At 45.6% G+C, this 22,246-nt stretch overlaps 1 protein-coding gene across 1 annotated transcript in view; it reads left to right on the plus strand.

Moving 5' to 3' along the window:
• zdhhc8b (zinc finger DHHC-type palmitoyltransferase 8b) overlaps positions 1 to 22,246 on the plus strand; it is a 39,482-nt gene that overhangs the window by 385 nt on the left and 16,851 nt on the right. The gene's annotated exons all lie outside the window — the stretch shown is intronic.

Raw genomic sequence — 22,246 nt, forward strand, 5'->3', positions numbered from 1 at the left:
AGAGACAAATAAACCGACAGCACTGGCAAAAAGGTAGTATCCTTGGTGGGATGAAATTTGGAGTGATCCAAATATAAACTAGAAAAGCCCTGGAGAGCACAGACCTCTGCCAAGCACCTCACTCCCCCTCTATTGTGATTTACACCAAAAATAATGGCCCTACATTTATTTTATATATGGGGTATAATGTCACTGAAGAGCCCAGAACTTGTGCAGGGGGGGTGCTGCTGCTTTTCAGCCGCTGATTTAAAAAGTCTATCCACAGATGAGTAGGAGGCATTTTAATGAACCCAACGTTCAATCGACCGTGATGCTCCCTCAGTGTGGAAAACATGTAATTACTTTGATAAGATAAGATTCCTCATATGGTCAAACTAGGGCAATAACATTGTCATAATCACGCATGTTTTACAAAAATGAACGTACCGGTAGGCATCTTTGTCTTTGAGAACGCGGCCTGTCAAAATGCTGTAGTGCTCGACTTTAGATTTGTGTGTCTCTACCGATGCTCCAGTTTTTCAACTTGAGATCTAAGGACTGGAGTTTTCCTGGGGAAAGGAAAAACCTGACAATATAGACAAGATGCTGAAGCGAAGCTTTATCGTAATTTAGAGTAGCTGCCTTTCTCTTGATGAGTACCGGGTAGAAGCCTGGGAGCCTTGCATACGCTTTGAACTGATTTTTCCTTCCGTTGCAGCACATATGGCTCGGATGATCGGGATTGTTGAGACCTTACCTTTATGAACTCGCAAACTCAGTGTGCATCATTTACAGCTAATTTCCACAGCTTCCCAAATCCTTGTTGGAATAGCTCGTTGTTGGCAGCGGCATCACAGGAGTGCATGTGCCTTTTTTTGTAGTTGTTCCACTAACACTTTCACTGTTGCTGAATGTGCTCATCTTCCCGCTTGACGTCTGTGAAGGTGTAAAGGCCTTTATGAGCAGCAGATGTATCCATGCAGCGCTCGGGGACGGCGTTCCATGTGGGCATTCTGTTCTTATTTCTTATTTTGACATACGGGGGGGGCAAAAACAGCAGGGACTAATTAGAGCTAGAATGTATGTTCCATGAAAACTATTTTAAATCTAGTTGAATGGACGAGGCCTGAGTCGTAACGTTTTGAAAATGAGTCGTCTGAACTGGCTGCCGGCGCTGGGCCATGGGCATTTACACGCGTATAAATGCAAACGTATAATTTCTGTTTAAACACATTCACGTCGTATCTAGTATGGCCAAAGATTGTCAGGCATGCGGTTGGAGCCTTAGACAAGACTGTACTCACCAGTATTGATAAATGGCACTTCTGCTTTTTGCCCACATGAGTACCCTTACTTATAGTACCTCCACTGTGCGACTGATAACAGCAAGCCACTTGAGACACAAGAACAGTCTTTTACTTGTCTCCGCATCACCGTTTTCACCTTTTCTAGTCCAATTCAGCCACTGTCCAGGTCTTCTAGAGCCAAATAAAACTAAATTGAGAAACTGATAAATTGTTTAAAATGCTAATTTAATTACTTTTATTTATTTATTTTGAGAGCATGGCAGTCCCATCATTTGCCAACCAATAAAATCAAATTCTATAATCGAGCTCTGCATGATCATTGCTTTGAAATTGGGGAGCTTAGTAGAGGGCTCTTCGGTGCCGTGCCCTCTCGCTTTATATCGCCATTTGAGGTAATAAAAGTCAACCTTTCTGAAACCTAGGTAATAACCGCCTGAGCATTCAGGTACCGAGCAACGCTCTGTTCGCGTCTGGCCTCTTCGCTCAACCCTCCATCTCCTTGTCCTCTCCCTTTCCTCCATTCCCTCATCTCTATCGGCCCCTCAGACGATTTGTCATGGATCAGATGAGACAATTTGTCATGGATTAGTGCACTTAAATGTCTGTGTGATAGTGGAAGCAGTCACTGGAAAAGCTTAGGAATCCTATTACACTGCATTTTATTGCAGACGAAAGGGGAGCGAAGAGTGGAGGTTGAGTTGTCACTCTCTCTCGCCTGTGTGCCATTTTTTTTTACTTTTTCTTCCACACATAATTGGATATTCAGTTAGAGGTGTGCTTTACTGATTGGTCTAAAGTTAACGGCCAAAGTAGACGTCACGAACACACCACAGTCCTGCTGTTAAGCCTCTACGTCCATATGGAAGATAATACGCAGCAAACGTGGACTCGATGTCTTGTTGTAAAGAGTACTTCAAAGTCTTGCAGAAATCTTTACCCAAGTGGTTTTGCGTGTCACCATTTTGAGACTGGATAAATCAGTGGGTGTGTTGGCAGAAATATCTACTAGAGATATTTAGATATGCCTACTGTAGATCCTTTGATGAACTAGAGCTCCTTAAATACATTTACTGGAGGTCTTTATATAGATTTGAGGCAATAAGAGGGACAGTGAAGGTTCGACGTTTTGGAGACAAGGTCAGAAAGGACAGACTTTGATGGTTTGGCCGCTATGAATTTGTCCCAGCTCTGTGCAGTTGATTTAAAAAAATATGTCTTTTAGCTTTCAGTAATTTCTCACAAAGGATTTAATCGAAGGCCTTGACCTTACGCCAAATTAATATCCTGCCTGAGAACAGGCAGCCTTATTCTCATTGGTTGCCGAGCCTTAGAGAGCACACGGGGAGGATGAGTGGAATCATCCAATCCATCGTCCAACTTGACCCAGGTTCAGGTGGGCGATGGGGGGGGGGGGGGGTGAAGCCCCGACATCCCCAGGCTGGGAGCAGCACCGAACACCAGAGCAGCCCCAGCAGGAATCTAATCTCCAGCTTCCCACATCTGCTTCCTCCTTTTCACTGTACGTCCATTCAACCGTAGTTCATTCAGGTCCGACTGAAAGCATTGTTCCGTGCTCCAGTCGGAGGCTCTTAAGGGGATTTCTGTTGAGCGGCACATGTGTACGTACATTTATTATGAGGTACGTACTATAAGAAGTGTATGTACTGTAGTACATTTCTTATAGGGTATTTTGCGGTGAGCCAGCCAGCCAGTCTGTGCTGCCTGTTTTCAGTAAATACTGCTCATGTGACTTTCGGACTGATTTGCTTTTAGTTTGTTTATTTAAATTTGTGATCGAGGATATTGCCGAGTTGAAATGTCACGAGGGCACAAAGCAAACTGTCCATGGATGGGGGGTCATTTTTTACATATTCAACAGTGTTGTCTTCAGAATAATAAGTAATGTGAGTCCATTTAACTATAGCTCAAAGGTCAGGGAGGACCAACAGAAATCATTTTTGTTGCCCGCTCTAGCCCAGGAATGTTCCTTTCACTGCCTATTTTAGGTTTCCTCAAAGCAGTGACTTTGTTGAGTTTTGGTGCTTAACAAAAAAAAAGTAAACCGTGCCTTTTGATGCCATAGCAAAGCTAAAGAGATCCACGTGGATTCAGCGTTCAGCAGCGTAGTGGTCGAAAAGTGCAGCCAGGTGCTCTCAAAGTACGCTGCACTTCACCCTCCCGGCAGTGGAAGAAACTCAGGCTGCCTGGAAAGTCTCTTCTCGAGGAACATGTGGAATTCATTTAGACTCTCCCTCCATGGGTGTGTCTCCACCCCGTTTCCCCTCGTGTTGCTTTGCCAGAGCAAAACGATGACTGGCAATAAGTAGAAGCAGAGCTCTATGTCTGAACACCCGCAGCCGGAGCGCTTGAGGAGTCCTGTAGCTGAGACCTGCAGAGTTTCCTGGACCGTCTCTGGGCCACAGCAAGTCCAGCAGATAGGCCCTTTGATTATAAAGGCAGGTTTCAGAAGTCAGAGTTGGCGCGGTAGCATCCAGTGGTGTGGCAAACCTTAATCTTTGTACTTCTTGTGATCCATTTTTGACTGATTCAGTTTCGTATGTTTGTGGCATCTTTTAAATGATCCTCATGACAGTGGTTTTAGTTGGGAAATGCACATTTTAATACACTTGTATCAAATTAGACAAAATTCTCTCCGTCTCTGTGGTGGGTATACCAGAACTTTCCCGATTACATCACTGAAAGCGCCAAAATATGTACATTTATAGGCGAGAAAATTGGGTATAATTATTAGAACATTTAATTTCATTCAACATTTCTTCATCAGCAGCATCAAACGAACAGCCAAACGTTTGGACAGTAACAAAACCCGTGGAGGAGGCGGTTGTGATTGCGGCAGCTCCTGCATCCATCTTGAATGTTGATCTGAAGGACCTTACCTGCTGCTGGCTGCTTTTCAAATCTTCTGATAATCTTGCTGCGTTCCTGCTGGCGAGTAATTAACTCTTTGCTAAAAGCTGCCATTATGAATGTTTTTGTGTGATTAATGCAAAATAAAAACATGGGTGCCTTGATGTTAGCAGAGAACTACCAGCTGGTTCTGTCCCTCTCCTGAGCGTTTTATTCTCAACCAATTGCTTTGGTTTTATTGCCACAATAATGTTGACTGTATTCAATCATTTAATTCATTATTACGTAGTTTTTATTTCATTTTTGCTGCTTACTCAGAAAACGATTTAAAGCAGGCGCTTAAAGTTTGAGACATTTTCGGCGACTTCGATATATTTCCAATAGCGTGACCCTTTGTTGTGGATCTATGACCTGATGGGAGGTCACAGTCTATAAATAATTAACGGTGGTCTCTCTCATCTCTTGAGGCCGTGGATCCGGGGGCTCTCGCCAGGCCTGCCCCCCGTGAGACACAGTCTCTTTGTAGTCTGTGTGGAGGTGACCTTATTTTGTCATATCCATCACATGCTATCATTTCACAACTCCCAGGACAGTTTATCAATCTGTTTTATATCATTAGAACTTGATTTGATGGATACCTTAATAAACGTATCGATGGAAACGACCCCTGTGCTTCATAAAACCATATATAAATGTGTGCCTTTGCACTGAGCCCATAAAAACACGACTCATTCAGGGAGTTTTGATTTTTATCGCTTGGTGGCTGTTTATCTCCAGCCAAACCCGACCTTTTACAGCTTTAATCATCACCAACTCACATATTTTTCATTGCAATGTAAGTCGTCTGGTGCCAATTGGTTGTTTTATCAAACTGAACTAACCAAATTCATCCATCTATCCTTACGACATGCTAGGCTGCAGCCAGAATCCACAGAGAGACGACTAACGCTGGCAGCAGAGGCCTGAGATTGGAGGGAAGGAATCGGGTCTGGGGGAGGGACGTGTAAAAGCAGCACCTAATTCAGACTGGTTGTAATCGGGCGTGAATGTGATCAGGTCAGTCTTCTGGGAAGACAGAAGATTTGCTGTTCGTAAATCACCAATGAAAAACTAAGGTTTAAAGAACAGAGAATATTCTCCTTGAGTTTGTCGGTCTCAGCTTGAATCAGTTACTGTGTAACGTGCAAAAGTCTTCAGCCCTCAGGCCGTTCTCTGTGGATTCCAGGTCAGCTTCCACCCAGTATTTAGTCTCTGTGTGACCTCCCTTGAATTCTGATGCAAGTTTTGAAAGTCATCTGGACTCTGTTTTTTCTCTTCGAGATTCCAGCTCATCGAACTTTAATACTGGATGTGATAAAAGTCCACAGTTCTGTTTCGCTGACGAGGCTCTTTCAAACTCGAAAAAGAGAGACTCACTTATGCAGCTGTGCTATTTTTATTTCACCGTATGACAGACAATGTAAAAATGAACTGTGCTGATAGGCTGTTGACTGCATCTGCGACAAAGGTGCCACCCATTAAAGGGTTTCTTCTGCTGAGACTCTTTTCTTTGGCCCAGCATTTTATAAAATTGTGCATTTTTGTATTTTATTTATCCACGTCCAGCTGTTAGGCAGTCTTGTGTCTGACTGGGAAACAAGGACAGGACGTTTGACTTGCATTTCTATAAGCAGAGAATTCTTCTCTTGTCAATACTATTCTAGATAATTCTCATTCCTGGCCCAAATTGATTTGTGAATCTGATCCACTTGCCCGGTGGTGATGCAATCGGGGGCGACGGACGCTGGTTAACCATCTTTATGTGTTGATTTATTGCTCTTACGCTGCGGTACGAAAGAATCCATGCCATGACAGCCCCAGGAGAAAACGCAGAAATGAAGCAGTAAGGATGCGTCTCTTATTCTTGTTATCTGCATTGATATTTTTTCTCCTCTATTAATGTAATAATATGGATTAATCAGTCGCTCTAATTATGTGATATGGATTTGTTTGTTGGGCTTTGTGGTCCTTCAAGGTTCTTCAACTCATCTGTTCCAGGTTGGGGACTCCGGTTTGTTGGCCCGAACCAGGAAAGAATGCTTCCGGAATAATGAACAGAAACACTAATGCCCCCCCCCCAATCACAGACAGCGGAAGTGAGCTGGATCGTGTGAGTTAGAGAAATAAATAGATAATCAGGTTGTGATAATGAGGGAATATGAAAGAATATAAAGATACACTACTTTACAGCAAAAACTAACATTGCTACTGCAAATAAGACGAGCAGAGTGCTGGATTGTAGAACATTGTGTTAGGGGCCGTCTGGATGTTGTTATTTTTTTGGGTGGGGGTCTTGCGTCTTGTCCCTGGACAGGATCTTCATCCTTCTCTAACACCTCCAGGGTAAGGATGACTTCTTTTTGTTGTCTTTCTTGTCTCAGGACATTGATTCAGAGATAGTTTTAAACCTGGATGATGATCTTTACCCACTTCCTGCAGTGCACAGTCTAAATGCTGCTTGAGCTGCAAACTAATGGAGCGAAGAACTAAAACAGAGTCGAGTGTGTCTAAAACCTGGACTCCTAATCCTACCTGCTCACGGAAGACTAATTCAGTGGCCTGACCGGACCCACTTAGTTCAGAGGCTTAAAAGCATTTGATCAGAGCTGACATGAGCAGCCGGCCTCAGTCTGTTGCACCCTGGTCACCGCTGCCTTGTGAATAATGGCTGTAGGCTGATTAAACTGGCGTAGACCTGCTGGCCAGATGGTCAAATCCAGATATGCTTCAAATAGTTTAAGTCACTTTAAATGCTTCAGCCCAGTATTGGAAGCACCCCCCCTTCTATCCACAGGAGTTTAATAATGCAGCAGTTGGAAATGTTCCTCTTGAGCATGCTGACTTTTAGCATCGCTGAATATCAGCCAGGATAACCTGTGAATATCAATGAGGTTGTCTCACGGCCATCGCAGCGACAGCGGCCCTCCTTAAGTCATTGGACATTCTCACCCTATGCCATGTGCTTCGGAGAGGCGGTGGCCGGGATCAGTTTCTTCCCAGCTATATTCACCCTCTGGGGGATTTCATACAGCCGAGATTTGAGCACGCTGCAGTTGCGTGACCTCCCCTGTGTAACACTTGTAATGAGTATCCTCCTATTTGTCTTCATTCCTTGACTGAGTCTTTAGGATGAGTATTTGGTAGGTTATAGTTCCCTCGATGCTCCCTCCACACCATATCTGGCTCCACAGAAATGAAATCTGAGCCTATCTGTGATGAACCCCTCACGTTCCAAAGCATAGTTCTGTTCTAGATCATGTGCTGGGTGCTGCAGGTTGAGGTAGGTCATCCCTGGAGTCCTCTCTTTATTTCAACTCTGAGGCCAAAGTTTTATTGCCTAATGTGAGGAGGATTTATGGTTGCACCTCTTGGAACACTCTGACGTGTGTTAAAAACAATTCAAATGATTGGGATGTATCATAATCAGCAAATCTCAGCAGTCCTGTTCTAGTTTCACCAAATGTTCACCATGAGATTGACTGCATCGGCAGCATGGTGTGCAATCTGGAAGTGGCTTGCGAGGATATTTCAGGAGTGAGTGCCTGAGCTGCAGAGACCCGCTATCAACACAACTGGGACTGCTTTGAGTGAAAGCCTCAAATGTTAAATTTCCTGAAACTAGAGGAGGTGAGGGAGTCACAGATAAACTGCCGAGCAGTCAGAAACTCCAGCTGCTTCTGCACCAATAACACAATTCCCCAGCAGCGGTACAGCTGTCCCGGCCCATGAGCCCACGCAGCTCAGATGTCAAGATTAGCCTGAACCCTAGAAACACGGTAGTTCTGCTCTGGCAGCGATTGGTACTAAGACGTCAGTGCTGTTGTGTCTATGGCAGTCGGCAAAATCTCCGTCCCTCAGTACGGTCTGACAGGCAATGTGACAACAGCTGCCTGTGGAGCTTTCATGTGGCGCGGGTTAAGGTGTGGTGGCAGCTGAAACAGGACAACGCGGGTTCATATCGGCAGACCCGAGGCTAAAGAGGAGAAAACCAAGGGAAAGAGACGCCTCTACGGCTTGTACTGCACAATCCCACATAGTGATAGTTTCAGACCATCACTAATATAAAACAGAGCACATTAAGGAGCCTGTCTTCCTCTTAACCAGGTTGACTTAAAAAAAAAAATGTGGCTGTCACTGCTATTTGCAGTCTGTGAGATGTTAGTAATGCACAATTTGTTATGGTACCAAACGGAGGCCCGGCTCCCTCTCAGAGGGAGCAGCTATCCTTTTCTGTTTCCAATGCGACAGACAAAATACTGGAAAACTAAGTAAATCAGTGCCATAAATTATGTTACTATCTTCTTTATACTATACCTTTAGATTTTAACTGAGATAAAAGCCTGTGTAGTGTATTTTAAGATGTGTATGTAAGGTACAGGAATTCTTTGTAATTTCCTATTTGAGCTCTGTGAAATGTCTAGCAATTAAATCCGGTTTAAAAAAGGCGACATGCCTAAGGTGCAATAAATCAGAATATCAGAATAGTATCTTCAGTCTGCATCATTTTGTTGTGGATCTGCATTCATCGTATTATTTATGCCAGAAAATCGAAAACATTCGTAGTTCAATTCCTGGCAAAGGAAGGAAAACCTCAGGATTGGCTGTTGCGCCACACGATACTCACGCTCATGTTAAATTAGAGGATAACTACGTATTTGCTCATATGCAGTCGCAGCAAAGCAGGACAGCGCAGTTTATTTAGCTGGATCGCCTCCCAGAGGCGGCTAGTGGAGTATTACTCATAGAAACTGTATCATATCAGATGTGACTGGACTGCAGCCAATTTTCAATCAAGTCATGATTTTTGGGCAGCATGGAGACAGACATCAGAGGGGTGTTAGCTCAGCCTGGAGAATTTGAATCTGGCGACTCAAAGCTAAATAGGAGCAGAGAAGCCGGTGGGTGCCACTAATAGATGCTCCGGGTCGGACAGCAGGTCACATCCTCCCAGCATGCCACATTGAGCACGGTTCCATGTCATGCTCCCAACGTGGCAACAGAGCTTCTGTTGTCCTCCTCTGCCCTGCATCCCCACCTTTAACGCACCCCAAGTGTTTTTACTGCTGGATCATTAGCTGCCTGCGTTACTGCTTTACATTCAGCGCGTGCACCAGGGCCCGGCCAGCCAGCAACAAGGGCTGCCATTCAAGCACTTCACTGCGCTCATTTACGATCTGCTCTCCACATTGCCACGCTAAGTGGTGACTGAGTGAGGCCTATTTTTAACTCCCCCCTGTAACTGGAGCACATAGGGCTCCCATTGAAGTCGGTAACGGGGCTAAAAGGTTTGTCGTTTTCAATCGACGGCTGTGGACGGAGAGTCGGAGGTAGTTTATATTCAGGTCCCTCCTCCATGGCTCAAATATGTGTTGTCGTTTTTTAAACAGTGTGGCAGCTCTGGGAGCTTCACCGTACTGTAATATCGCTTCAGGGGGCATTTAGGAGATTAACGTGACTCTCAGTTGGTCCGAGCTGGTCATCTGCCAGCCGCTATCTTCAAATCGTATCGCCTTTTCTCCGTGTGCAAACTCAAGCATCAAACAGGAGTCATCTGCTCTGAAGTTTTATCTTCCTTCACTTGAACCTTTCAGCCACATACTTCATCATGAAGGGGACAGCGCAAACACCGATCAATGTGAGCGCCTCTGAGCAACCGGCGATCGCCAGCCTGTTTGGCGTGCCTGACTTTGAATGGGGGGGGGGGGGGGCATCTCCACTACTAGTGGGGAAGCGATTCTGCTGATGACACCTGATTATCACGAATGCGCCTCGTGCTGCTGGGCCCACATGCAGCTCTCATGATGGAGGCCGAGCAGTCTCAGACAGATGGGTTTAACACCATGACTCTGATGGAATCATGGTGTTTAGGTCCAAACAGGAGTGACAGAATTTAGACACAGACGTATTTAGCATGTGCTAGCCCAGCATGATTAAACTCATACATCAGTGATGTTGGTTTTTATAAGGACAAGGCCAGTATTACTCACACACCTTATTAAAGACCAAAAGGAACGCTGCATCAGTGCTTCTCTCAATTAGCTTCTGACTTCCCTCTTCTGTCTGAGCCAATGGCTGCCAACGTTTGGCTGCAGTTTTAGCATATTGGTTCAATCGACAAAAAGAAAGTCATTCCCTTTAACAGCCACAATAAGTTAAAAATAAAAATCAAGCTGTCAGTGTAGAGTTTGTACGTTGTTTTGTTTGGCGATGTAGGTTCCCTCGAGGTGCTCCAGCACCTTTATGCATCATACCTGTCAGATTAACTGGCAACCTGTGCAAAATGTACTCCACCTCTGAGATAGACTCCAGCATCCAAGATGATTGCATCTGTAGGGGGCGGATGGATGCAGCGGCCTGTTTGAGTTAAAGATGTGCAGTCCATCAAAATAAAAAAAACTGAAATAGATTATCTTAACTCTTAGCTTTGGAGTAAGTGAGAGCTCTCGTCTCAGTAAAGGGCTGTGGCTACACAATATCAGCATCAGTTTGTTATAATATGCTATTTAATTGCTTGACTTGAACACAATCTGTGATACTATTTATAAAATCCACCATGAAAACCAAAACTCTGACACATTTGAAACGCGGCGTCCTGATTCGCTTGTCTCTTGACATCGCCACATGAGCCAGACTGGCTGACACGAGCGCTGAAATGGAAAGATAGCGTTTTTTCCTGGCTTCAGAGGAGAAAGGAGCCACAGGAAGGAGGTTGTGCTGAAGAGCTCTAAACCTCCTTAAAGCTCTATGAACCCTGGAGCCAGCAGGTGAGCTCACACCAAACCCAACTCAAACACATCCCCCATTATCTGCTAACACAATGTTAATCAGCGCTCATTGAAAACGGGAAACGGGGAGATCCTAGTTGATTCATATCGGAATCGTTAATGAGGTGGAAGCAGACGCTTCTTTTAGTCAGGTTATCTGTGTCGGTCTAAATGCTCAGAGAGCTGCAGCAACCTACTGGCTGCTTTACACTCAACAAAGACCGAGTACTTTTAGCCTTCAGCTGTTGCTTTGAACACCTCCTCTGTCAGCGTGGAATGAAAGGCGAGTGTTTTCACGCGCGGCGGTCCAGTAGGTCCGCATCGAGCACGGACAGCCTGTGGCATCTCTGCAGGAGGCTTATGGCATAGGATCACACCCCCACACACACCTGCTTTGAGCTGTGTGTGTGTGTGTGTGTGTTTTTGACTAAACATACACACACACACATTAATTCTCCTGGGGGGGGGGGAAACTAAACAGTCAGCGGGAGGAACCGGACTCGCCTTTGTCCGTCAGCAGGTTGTTGTGACATTTTATTTTGACTAAATAAGATCACGTTGATCCGGAGCCAACACTTTAGATCTTTACAGACACACATGGGAAATTAGGTTTGTATGTTTGCAGTGGAGCTAACAAGTTACAAGTTAACAAGTTACACTCCACAGACACACGGCAACAGATTGACACTATCATTTCAGCTTGGTTTCCTGCATAGAGAACGAGGCAGCAGCTCTCTGTGCTCGCCCTGTTTAAAAAGCTTTTGGATGGCTTCAGATAATTTGCTGAGTCTCGTGTTAATGGTTAATGGTAAATGTTCTTTGTTCTTTGTAAGGTCGAGCTTCTCAGCATAAAACAGTTTCAGTCATTGTAAGGGTGTCAGCAGGGCAGAACCCCCCCCCCCCTTCCCCACTCGGTGTGGAACTGTGGGTGTTTCACTGACCCAGAGTTAAGCGTCTCGTCGGCATTGAGAAGAAATGCAGCAAATGGTTGGCTTTGTGTTGAACTCCAGATTGAAGCGTTCCGACACGGAGATGCGGAGTTTCTGAATGGACCAAAAAAAAACACACACACACACACACACGAGTTGATAAAAAGAGCTGTTCACACACAATGCAAGGGCAAGGCCCTGATGTGGATAACCTGCTTTGACCCGTGCAGTCGTGTCTGTTTGAGCTGTGATCTGCCGCAGCTGTAGTAAAAAGGTGTGACGTCCTGGCCAGGCCCGGCTTTCTCCCACTAATCCCCGCAGGATGGGACATAACCAGCACATGACATCACAGCACAGCGACGACTTTCCAACTGTCTCATTGCATCGTCGCATTCTGCCGTTTCATGTAATATTATGGGTATAATGGGTGCTCTTATGCAGGACTCATAACAGAAATACGCAAACGCTCGCTACTCGCTTTCAATGCTTCTGGAATAATGGGAGGGTTTATCTCCCATGGGAACAAGATGAACCCAGCGAATGCCCGAGTCGTTCCGACGGGAATGGTTTTCTGGGTACAAGGAGGACTCAGCTTAGGAGCATTTAAAGGTGAAGTAGGTGCATCTGCTGAAGGGCAGCAGGCTGAGTCTTAGGGGTAATAACAGGGTGGGATATCTTTCTCCAGAATCTCCTACTGCACCTTAAATACAGAGCTGCATGACCCCTCCTACTGAACTTGGCTTTATTTGAATAAATCTATTAAAGTAGAACCCTCAAACCAGCGCTGGACAACATGTAAAATATGGAACACATTCAGCGTATCCTATTGTAGCACGGCCTGAAAGGACTTTAGCATTAGCGTAGAGATTATAGTTGCACGTTGAGAGGATATTTGAGGGTAGCGACTGATGCAGAGGTAAACAAATTAATGTAGGGTGTTGCGGTGCAGCATTAAAGTTCACGGCAGATTGTGTGTTTAAAAGGCTAAAAGCAGCACATTTGGAAATGTACATTTCAGATGACTGATGCTTTTTTTTTGGCTAAGATTTTCAGCATTATAAAATCTCTATAGTTACAGACTAAAATGTGACATTTAAATGCTACTAAACTACATTTTCTAACCATTTCCTTCTGTTTCAACCACTCAGAAATGTTGCTGCTGGTTCCTGCAGACTGTGGTTTTTTGGTGGGGGGGTGGGGGTGCGTTCTATTATTGTCGTCAGCCTCCAGTCAAAATGTCACAGCGATCTCTGACCGCAGAACTATTTGCGGTAGAGGAGTGAAAGATCTGAGGTGCAATCCTACTTCATTCTCTTCAATTCATACAGCTTTATTAATCCCCACAGGGGGGGGGGGGGGGGGGGGATTTGTTTTCACCCTCAGTGGAAAGAGGAGAGGGAGGATGGACGCAGAGGAAGATGAAACACGAGGCATTGCGTGTTTTCCTGAACGCTTCCAGTTATCACAGCGACTGCTTGCATCAGGTCTGAGCTGTCGCCGCTCATTGGCGGCAGCAATCGTCATCAGAACTGTGAAATGGAGTCACATCCATTGTGGCGGTTGTGACACTGAATTCAAGACAACGCGAGAGAGGCAAAGAAAATCTCTCAGTACCTGTCATTATTCGAGACATTTTAGGAAACTTTTCCCTCCACGCAATTTGCTTGCTGCACATCATCGCCTCATGACAGATGACACTTCACGGTCCTGAGGGATGTGTTATTAACAGCAATGTGAAGGACACATGGATGCAGGCTGACGCCTTTTGAAACAGACAATTTTGGAAGTTAAACAGAGTATAATTGAGACTTTAGGGCTGATGGTTGCCCCAGAAACGGGCTCCTCTGGGGCAGTTGGGGCTGATGCTTTTGGGCTTTTGAAAGGTTCCCGAGGTTCATCGTAATTTGCATCCTCAAAGAGAAATCACTCTTTAATTTAAACTCAACCCTTGAGGTCGCTGACTGTCAGTTAAACGTTCACAAAGGCATCCAAACAAGTGTGCGAAGTGGCAGCAATGGTGGCGGGACCTCCCACCCGTGCAGCCCCAGAAGCCTCTTCCCCCTACCTGCTGCTGGGCCGTCATATTTTCCACTGTGGTTTAAAGCAACAGACCATCCAGGCTCAATAGAGCCTCCTTTCATTCACTGGATCGAGAGAGGGAGGTGGAGGTCGCACCCAATAACGTCTGCTTTTCTCTCCTCATGAACAGGCGTGGATGTGAAAGTCATGAACCGGCCCTTTTATCCGTGGATCTGCTGCGTATGATCCGGACTCCAGGGGATGTTGGGCGGAATGAAAAAGAGGACTCATTGTTTGCGTGGAGCGAAACAGGCTTTGCTCTATCTGTGGTCGTTATTTCATGAGATCCTGCAAAGTCTTCCTTCCTCTCGGTTAGTCTGAAATGCACTGATGTGTGAGGCGTTGCTCTACTTTAATAAAGATAAAAATAGTCCTTGAGATGATCCAATACGCACTGGAATCAAAAGTGGCTTCTTTTGATTGGATCCCTGCTGTTACAAATTGCCCTCAAGCATATGTGTTCTGGGCTCGACGCCCTTTTCCCGCCTCAATGATTAATATTTCAGGGATTAGATCCCTGCCTCTGACTGACATTGGAAGGATTAATACCCCACTCTGAGACTGAGCCCCCCCCCCCACCACCACCACCAGCCTACCAACCATCGACTGTCAGAAAACTGCTGAACACAAGGATGCACAGGCAGTAAGCACGAGGAACAATCGGCCAATTAAAGCTTTTTGGGGGAGGGGCTTGAAAGCAATTTTAGCTGCATTTATTTAATAGTCCGGCCAGAGAGTGGAAGCAGATCAAGGAAATTTCTGTTTCAACAACGCACAATCATATAACTGGCAGAGATAGCTTGTGGAAGAAGGCAACACACACACACAGACGCACACACACACGCACACACACACGCACACACACACGCACACACACACGCAGAGCTCTGTGAACCAGCCATAAGACACACTGTGAAGTGTGCGTCCCAGTTGGCCGACAGCCACCATCACAAATTGAGTGAGAATTGAATCTCCTCTTCATTTTTACACTTCTAGAAGAAGCACGTTCATTTAACTTTGCAATTCTAAAACGTAAATGAACGTTTCCAGAATTCTGAATTTCTTTTACAAATACTGAGATGCTTTTTTTTTTTTTTGCTTTCTGTGAAGAAGGAGGAAGCAAAGTCGGATGAATGATGGCTGCTTTTGGAAAGCAACTCCTGGAAGTCGCTGTGGAAACGTCACAGCTTTGAGTTGGTGCTGGAAACTCACCGACGAAATATATTGAAAAAGAAATGTCTCCATCATTGGCACCTCTTTCTAAACGATTTAACGACTGCCTAGAGTCAAGGCCAAGACTGAGTGAAGTGTTTGGCGTGAAGAACTCTTTGACAGGAAGGTTGACATTTTCCTCAGCGTCCCATCCATTAGGTTTGGTGAAGCAGCTCAGTGTGTTTGAATTGAGGCTTAACCTGAGTGGGCTCTTCCTCACGCTAATGTCCTGGATATAAAACCACCACTCCCACATGGCCCTTCCAGGACTCACTTTCACCTCGGCGCTTCAGCCTGCTGAGGAAGCACCACGGGACACACAGTCAGGCCCGATCTAGTCGACACAATGTCCGTGCTGTTCAGTCCGGGATCTGGCAGCAGACCCGCAGGGATCCGGCTCGTCTGCCAATCCGCCCATGCATGCCGGGATGAGTCCCATTCTCACTGTATCAAGTCAACGTGGGAAGACGGTTGATGAGGTGAGATGAGCTGGTTAGTATTGGTCACCGGTGCACATCCACCAAGACTGATCTTGACCCGGAATACTCACATGAAGTTCCCTCTTCTCATAAGGATGTGGCCTTTTGAGAGAAAGTATGTTGTTGCTACTGGGAATAGCGCTTTTGTTGTTTTGGCTGGTTCTGTGAGAACCCTCGCCTCACTCCCCGAGACCCTATGAGCAATCTCTCACACCCCACCTGGCGCTTCCCACCGCCGAGGTCGCTGCTCTGTTAATTTCTGCTCTCTATCTCCTTACGTCAGTAAGAGTGTGAACACAGTGTGTGTGTGTGTGTGTGTGTGTGTGTGTGTGTCCGCCAAGTCGTGACTCAGAGGGGACCTTCAGTCCCAGGGATGCTGGGATGGGTTTGTCTTTAAAAGGTTCCAACTTTTCCCTCCCAGATGTTTCTTTTAACCGAGAGACGCACAGTTTAAAAAGATGACTTCATTCTACATAATCATGACGCATTCAATCTATTTTTCTTGTACCTTGCATCATTCTTGCTGTTCTGTTTTTCATGGTGAACTCACCGGGTCGTACACAAAGGGAAAGACAAGAGCTTTTTAAGGAAGCCTGGAACGCTGTCCTGAGCTGAGACGGGCCTACCCCGGGCCCCGTCCCTGTTTGTTGGTGCAGACACAGCCCATACGCATTATGTCCACAACAAAAGCTGACTGAGCCGCACAGGCTGAAGTAAATTCATATTTAAAAAGGTCTTTATTGTGCTCGTGTGAATAGGCGGCTCCCAGGGCCAGCCCAGGGGTCGGGTCGTTCTTATTACCCCTTTTACAGGGTAACACATTCGGACGGGTACGATAAAATGTGTGTCTCCGATCTCTCTCTCCAGAGTTTTCAAGGCTGAATCCAGACCCTGCTGGTTCTTAGAGCAAATTGTTTTCATTGCAGCTTTTGGAGCAGTTCCGCGAGACTCTCTGTCAGCGTGATAGGGGGAATTGGTGGCGTAGAGAACGAGACAAATTGGTTCCTAGCCCAAGGAGGAAAGTATAATTAGCAGACCTCAAACTCAGCTGCCTTCATGAGAGCTTCGGTTTGCCACACTGTGCTTTTCCCATAATGACCCTGGGCTCAAAGGGTGATTTCTAGCTGTGCTTCGGCCGCTGTCATATATATATATATATACATGTATATATATATATGTATATGTATGTATATATATATACACACACACACCCCTCCCCTCAGCCGCTTCCAAATCTATCCAAGCCCCTCTCTGTCTTCCACTCTGAGTGAACTTTGTCGAAGACATTTCCTCGGTGTGGGATCAAGGAAATCTCGACTGCTTGCTGCCCAGATTGTTAATGACTCAACTTCATACAATGGGAGTAGAAGTCCAGATGGTGCAGAACTGCTGGAACTATATACTCTCCTTCATTAACTGCTCGGCTGGAAGGAAAGATCCTCATGCTATTCCCGTCACCAACCGGGACGTCCTGCCAACAACCTGCTTATTGTCTTTATTTATGTGATTCAAGTTAACTCGCTGTTATTTTCAGTGTAGCCTTTATTCTACAAGAGCCACAGTAGACACATGATTCCAAGTTAGGATGTTTTCTTTTTAGTGTGTGAAATGAGCTGAGGTGAAACATGTCCCTTTAAAGCTGCTTAGTCCTCCTTATTCATTAGCTGGCAGCTTTGTTTGTTGATGCTTGGTGCTATAGGCAGGGAGCCAGAAAACAGCTTACAGACAGTTTATGATGAAATCAGAGACAAGGAGGAGAACAAAATGTAGAAATCTAAAAAAAAACACAGATGCTAAAACTCAGTTTATGTCTTTATTCTTGGTAAGCATCCATAAGTTGAATCATTCCACAAAGAAAATGTCCTCGTGAATTGAATGAAAGTTACTTGCTGCTGTATTTGAAACTTTTGGTACGCTCTCTGGCGGAAGGGCGGTGGAAGCTTCGGTTTCTTAAGTGCTTTTCCTCATGCAGATTTCCACATCTCATTCAGGCACTGTGCTTTTGTTTCTGTTGCTAATCCTGGAAAGGCATAAAAAAAAACAGTATACAGTAGAGTGGGAGAGGAGGAGGAGGAGGAGGAGGAGAGCCGGGATTCCATTGGGCAGATTGGAGAGGATTTGCTCTTTTAAATAGAAGCACCTGTTCGTCTTGGATTAGGAAGAGGCAGCTCTATTTGATCTGAACTGAAGCCGTTGGCCCACCGTGCCTGGGCGTGAAGCCGATGCCCGGCGCTCTCCTTTGAGCGTGTCATGTGTGGAAACTCTCAAACTGCTTTGAGGCTCCTTCCCCAGCAACACTTGATGACTGGCTCGCTCCAGAACCGCTGCTCAGCTCCCACAAGCATGACGGACCTGAATGAATGCATGCATGCATGCGCAATGAAGGGATATGGCTGACAAATTAGTGTCGTGTGAAACGACCACTTAGAGCCTCATCCGGAGTAAAACACTCAGGTCTAGAATGTACTGAAACCAGAAGAAGGGAAGAAGCATTCCATGCTGCTGTTATACGTAACACCGGACTAGAGCGTAAATCTGAATCATTCCCGCCTCCTTTCTCTAGAGCTGTGCTCTCAGAGTACGAGTCGGAATAGAAAATGCATTTATCTTAATAAAGGCTCATAGTCTCCATTCCAGCATGTTGCCAACTTGCTACTCCCCAAGCACTGGGCTGAGACTTTCGGGAAAACGATATCCCCATGAATCACTTAACAATTGAGTAATGAAATCCTGCAGCCTTAATACCGATATGTTGTAGTTATGGAAGCCCGACAGAGCAGCCGCGGAGACGGCGTTATTGACTCAGTGGTGACCTGACATCAGCGTTTATCCCTGCATATGGATCCAGCCACGCTCCCGCTGCTCTGACTCTGCAGGAACAGACCTCAACATCCCCTTAAGCGGATCAGACCTACATATTGCTCTGCAATTACATTAAGCGTCACAATTCACAGTGCTGTCAACGCAACAATAAACCCCCCCCCCCCCGAGTGCAGCTGGAGCAGACGGTGCGACCCGAGCATCCAGAGGAATCCCCTTAACCGGGGGGGGGGGATGCAGGCCAGCATCAGACGCTTTAGAAGATAACGGCTGCCTTTGGTGCATGAGCCGTGCCAGATGAGAATGCCAGTTGTTACGGTTTGAAGGAGTCAAAGGGCATCGCTTGTCTTTCTTCCTCTGAACGCTGTCAGTTTGTTTAAATCAGCAAAAACTACGCTTTCCATTCATCGTCCATGTCAGTTCCTTTTGGTTCATTTATCATTGAAGTTAAGGTCCATCCATATCAGGACAAAATTACATTTTTCCAGTGGTGCAGGCATGCATGGTCTTGGAGTGCTAAAAGTAACAGTCTGGGTTTTCAGAATGACTATTTATATTTTGAACCCTGTTAGCTGAACATGCTAATATGTATGGCAGTGGCCTAATTTGAACATGTGTCTGCTGAGCAGTGGCATGTGAATCAGCACTAGATGTCAAAGCACACACTGATAAAACGCTAGCGCTGCTGTGCCATCGGTCAAGCCGACCGTTCGGCGTCGGCTTGAATGTGCCCAGTCATGCACGCCGTTACGCCAACCCAGGCCCCGGCTTGCTGTAAACAGCTTACAGTGAAGGCAGGTCAACGCAGTTTGTCGACCCTCCCGTCCTCTGCTTGTCCCTCTTTGTCCCAGATTTCCCAGAGAACACTAGTGGCATTCTGTCCAGTGCCACCGGAATCTGTTGCTAAAAGGATCATTGTCTTGTTGAGGCTGTTAATAAATGACGCTCATTGTTCACTCCGCAGCATGCAGAACGTACAGGCAGCCCCGGCCTGTGTGGATGTGCCATCATTGTTAATATAGCTCACTTTTTTGTTTATTGTGTGTGATGTCACAGAGCTGTCAAACATCGGCTCCTCCGAGGTTATCTCCCCCCCCCCCCCCCAATGTGCAAGGCAATCCCCTGCAGCTGATCGAGATCACCTCCCTTGCTGGATGGGGGTGAAGAAACCCGCACATTGACAATGTACAATTAAGATTCTTGCAGATTTGAAGGAGAAAGGAGTGAGGATTAGAGGACGAGGGGGGGGGCTCTTTAAGAAGGTTTAGTGAACGCACCTGCGTCAGCTCCGGGGTACATGAAGGATGAAGGAGGACAAGAGATGAAGGGAAGGATGATTTGGCTCCTGTAAATTCTTCGTTTTAGCTTGTTCCACTCACACATCAATGCGACACAGACACAAGGACGCAAAGGGACACGGTTAATTTATGTTAAATCCTAACCCTAACCCTTTTAACATGTCTCAGGATGGGTTTTCTTTTACTCTGAAAGTTTCTCACGTCCAAAGATGCTCTACCTACCAGATGCAGCTCTGCTATGATCCCATTTACATTTTCCAGAGTGGATCAGGAAATTAGTGCCACTGTAATTTGCACACAAAGAAAACCAAATTGGCAGCTGCGACTGGATGTTGCACCAGCTGGCTTGCTTTGTCATTTATAACACAAATGTTCATTAATGGTTCGACACGGGATTAGCTGGTGCTGTTAGCTGATGGTGTCAATGAGTTGGGATGTAGAGATACACAGGAGCACATTTGGTTGCTGTTACACTCATCCAGCGATCCGTTTCCCTCTTTTTATCCTAAGATACGACTCCATCTCCGAGCTGTACTTTCTTGCTTGATCCACATACATTATAGCAGCATAAACCTTCTCATCCAACTCGTAGCGAGAGTCTCTTCCCCGACACACCAAACTATCCTTGTATATAAATCAAAGAGGCATTTTCAGAAATGAAAGTTATCATAACTTTGATAAACACGTGACCTCCTTCACTAGCTTTTGACCATGTACCCAGAGTGTAGCACATCTGGACGTGCGTGGTGGGAGAGAAGGTCTGCTCTCAAATCCAGTTCCGCCACAATACTTCCAGTGCCGCTGCAAAGGCGAAGCTACCGCCGACATCCCACGCCACCACAGGAAGAGGCGGAGCCCGCGTGCGCCACACATGGCACACATGCGCTGCACTGTAAATGAAAAAAAAAAAAGATCTACTATATGCTTTGAAAATCCTGTGAGGCAGCACTGTTTCCTGAACAAAGACTTCCTTGTGTTGTATTGAAAGCTGTGGAGTTTCTTTTATTCAAACCAAAGCTACATATTTCGAGTATTATTAGTTTTTGCTTGCCGGCTGAAAGAACGTTTTAAACTCAGAGGAAATATATATGGAGAGAGATTTCCCCATGTGCCGTATAGTGTGTTTATAATAACACATTTGTAATGCCCAGCAATGTTTGTCGCTATTGCCCAGGCACACTTTCCCTCCCTCCCTTGTGTTCTCAGCTCAATATACATAAAGCCTGCCTGCATTCAACCTCTGTCAAAGGCCATATTGAATCGGAAAGAGCGGCATTATGAGCTGCACATGGACAATCGCTTTGGATTAAGAATTCAATATCCCAATGCTGGCGATAGCATTGTCTTTAGGGGAAGTCCAACAAGCCCCCCCCCCCATGATCTGTGTTAAAGGTGAGATGAAAGCCAGATCACTGGTGATGAACGGTGACTGGGAGCTTCAGGACGCTGCTTCGCTGTCGTCTATGCAAGTCAGACTGATCTGACTTTAGATTACTTTGTGTAGTAAACTTCAAGTGACTTTTAACGGCGCTGAAAGGCTTTTTAAACGATCCTGTTGTTTGTGTCTTTTTCCTCCGGTGTGAAAATGGCACAAATATTACTCAAGACTTGACATTCCACAGAAACCCAAACAGGACGGAGGGTGTATTCTGGGTTTAAGAAGTTTAACGAAGCCTTGGATTCATCATTAGCATGTTGAATAATGATGCTACAAGTGTCAGGGATCCTGTCAGTGCTGCCATGTCTCTCTGCTGGCTTCCTGGTTTGTTCAGGGTCTGTCTTGATGGACACCAGTGACCTGTGGCTTCCTGGTCCAATGAACAGGCTCAGATTAGGCCCTGAAGACAAAATAGTATTAACTGGTTGAAAGGATATAACATATTATTATTTTAAAAATGAAGCACAGGATTAAGAAATCCAAATTTTTCCTGCAGCCTCCCTCATCACAGCTGTTAGCTTTAAAAAGCTGTTTCTTTATAGGAGACATTATTGAGTCAGCTCAAAATGTTGCACAATGTTTGCATCCACTAGAGTGGGTGCAAAAAGAAAAAGAAATGCACAAATAAACTAAACAAAATGTTCTAAAAACCAGTGTCCCATGTCTGGAGAGTAGAGCATGTGCGTGTGCATTAAACTGATTGATCAGCAGTTCACTAGCTGATGGGCTCTGTCGGGGCAGACGAGCATCCTGCAACATCAAGTTGATTTAAAATGAAATAAGAATTCGTTTTGGCTGTGTCAGCCGCTGAGCATGCAGTTTTTGTGTTGCTGAGGCTGATTTCTCCAAATGTGGAAATCCGTTATGATTGTTATTATTAGTCACAAAGAGGGCTTGTTTTTGTTGGCATGATGGCTGATCCTGTGCTACACATGTTGTGAGTTTGTTATGGGATTAGGTGGATAAGCAGGAAGAAGCGCGCTCACGCTGGGAAAATAGCACTTTGCTCATCCCATTTAATGAGTGGCTTTTGG

Source organism: Brachionichthys hirsutus, chromosome 4 (genome assembly GCF_040956055.1).
Source record: "Brachionichthys hirsutus isolate HB-005 chromosome 4, CSIRO-AGI_Bhir_v1, whole genome shotgun sequence".
NCBI classification, from domain to species: Eukaryota; Metazoa; Chordata; class Actinopteri; order Lophiiformes; family Brachionichthyidae; genus Brachionichthys; species Brachionichthys hirsutus.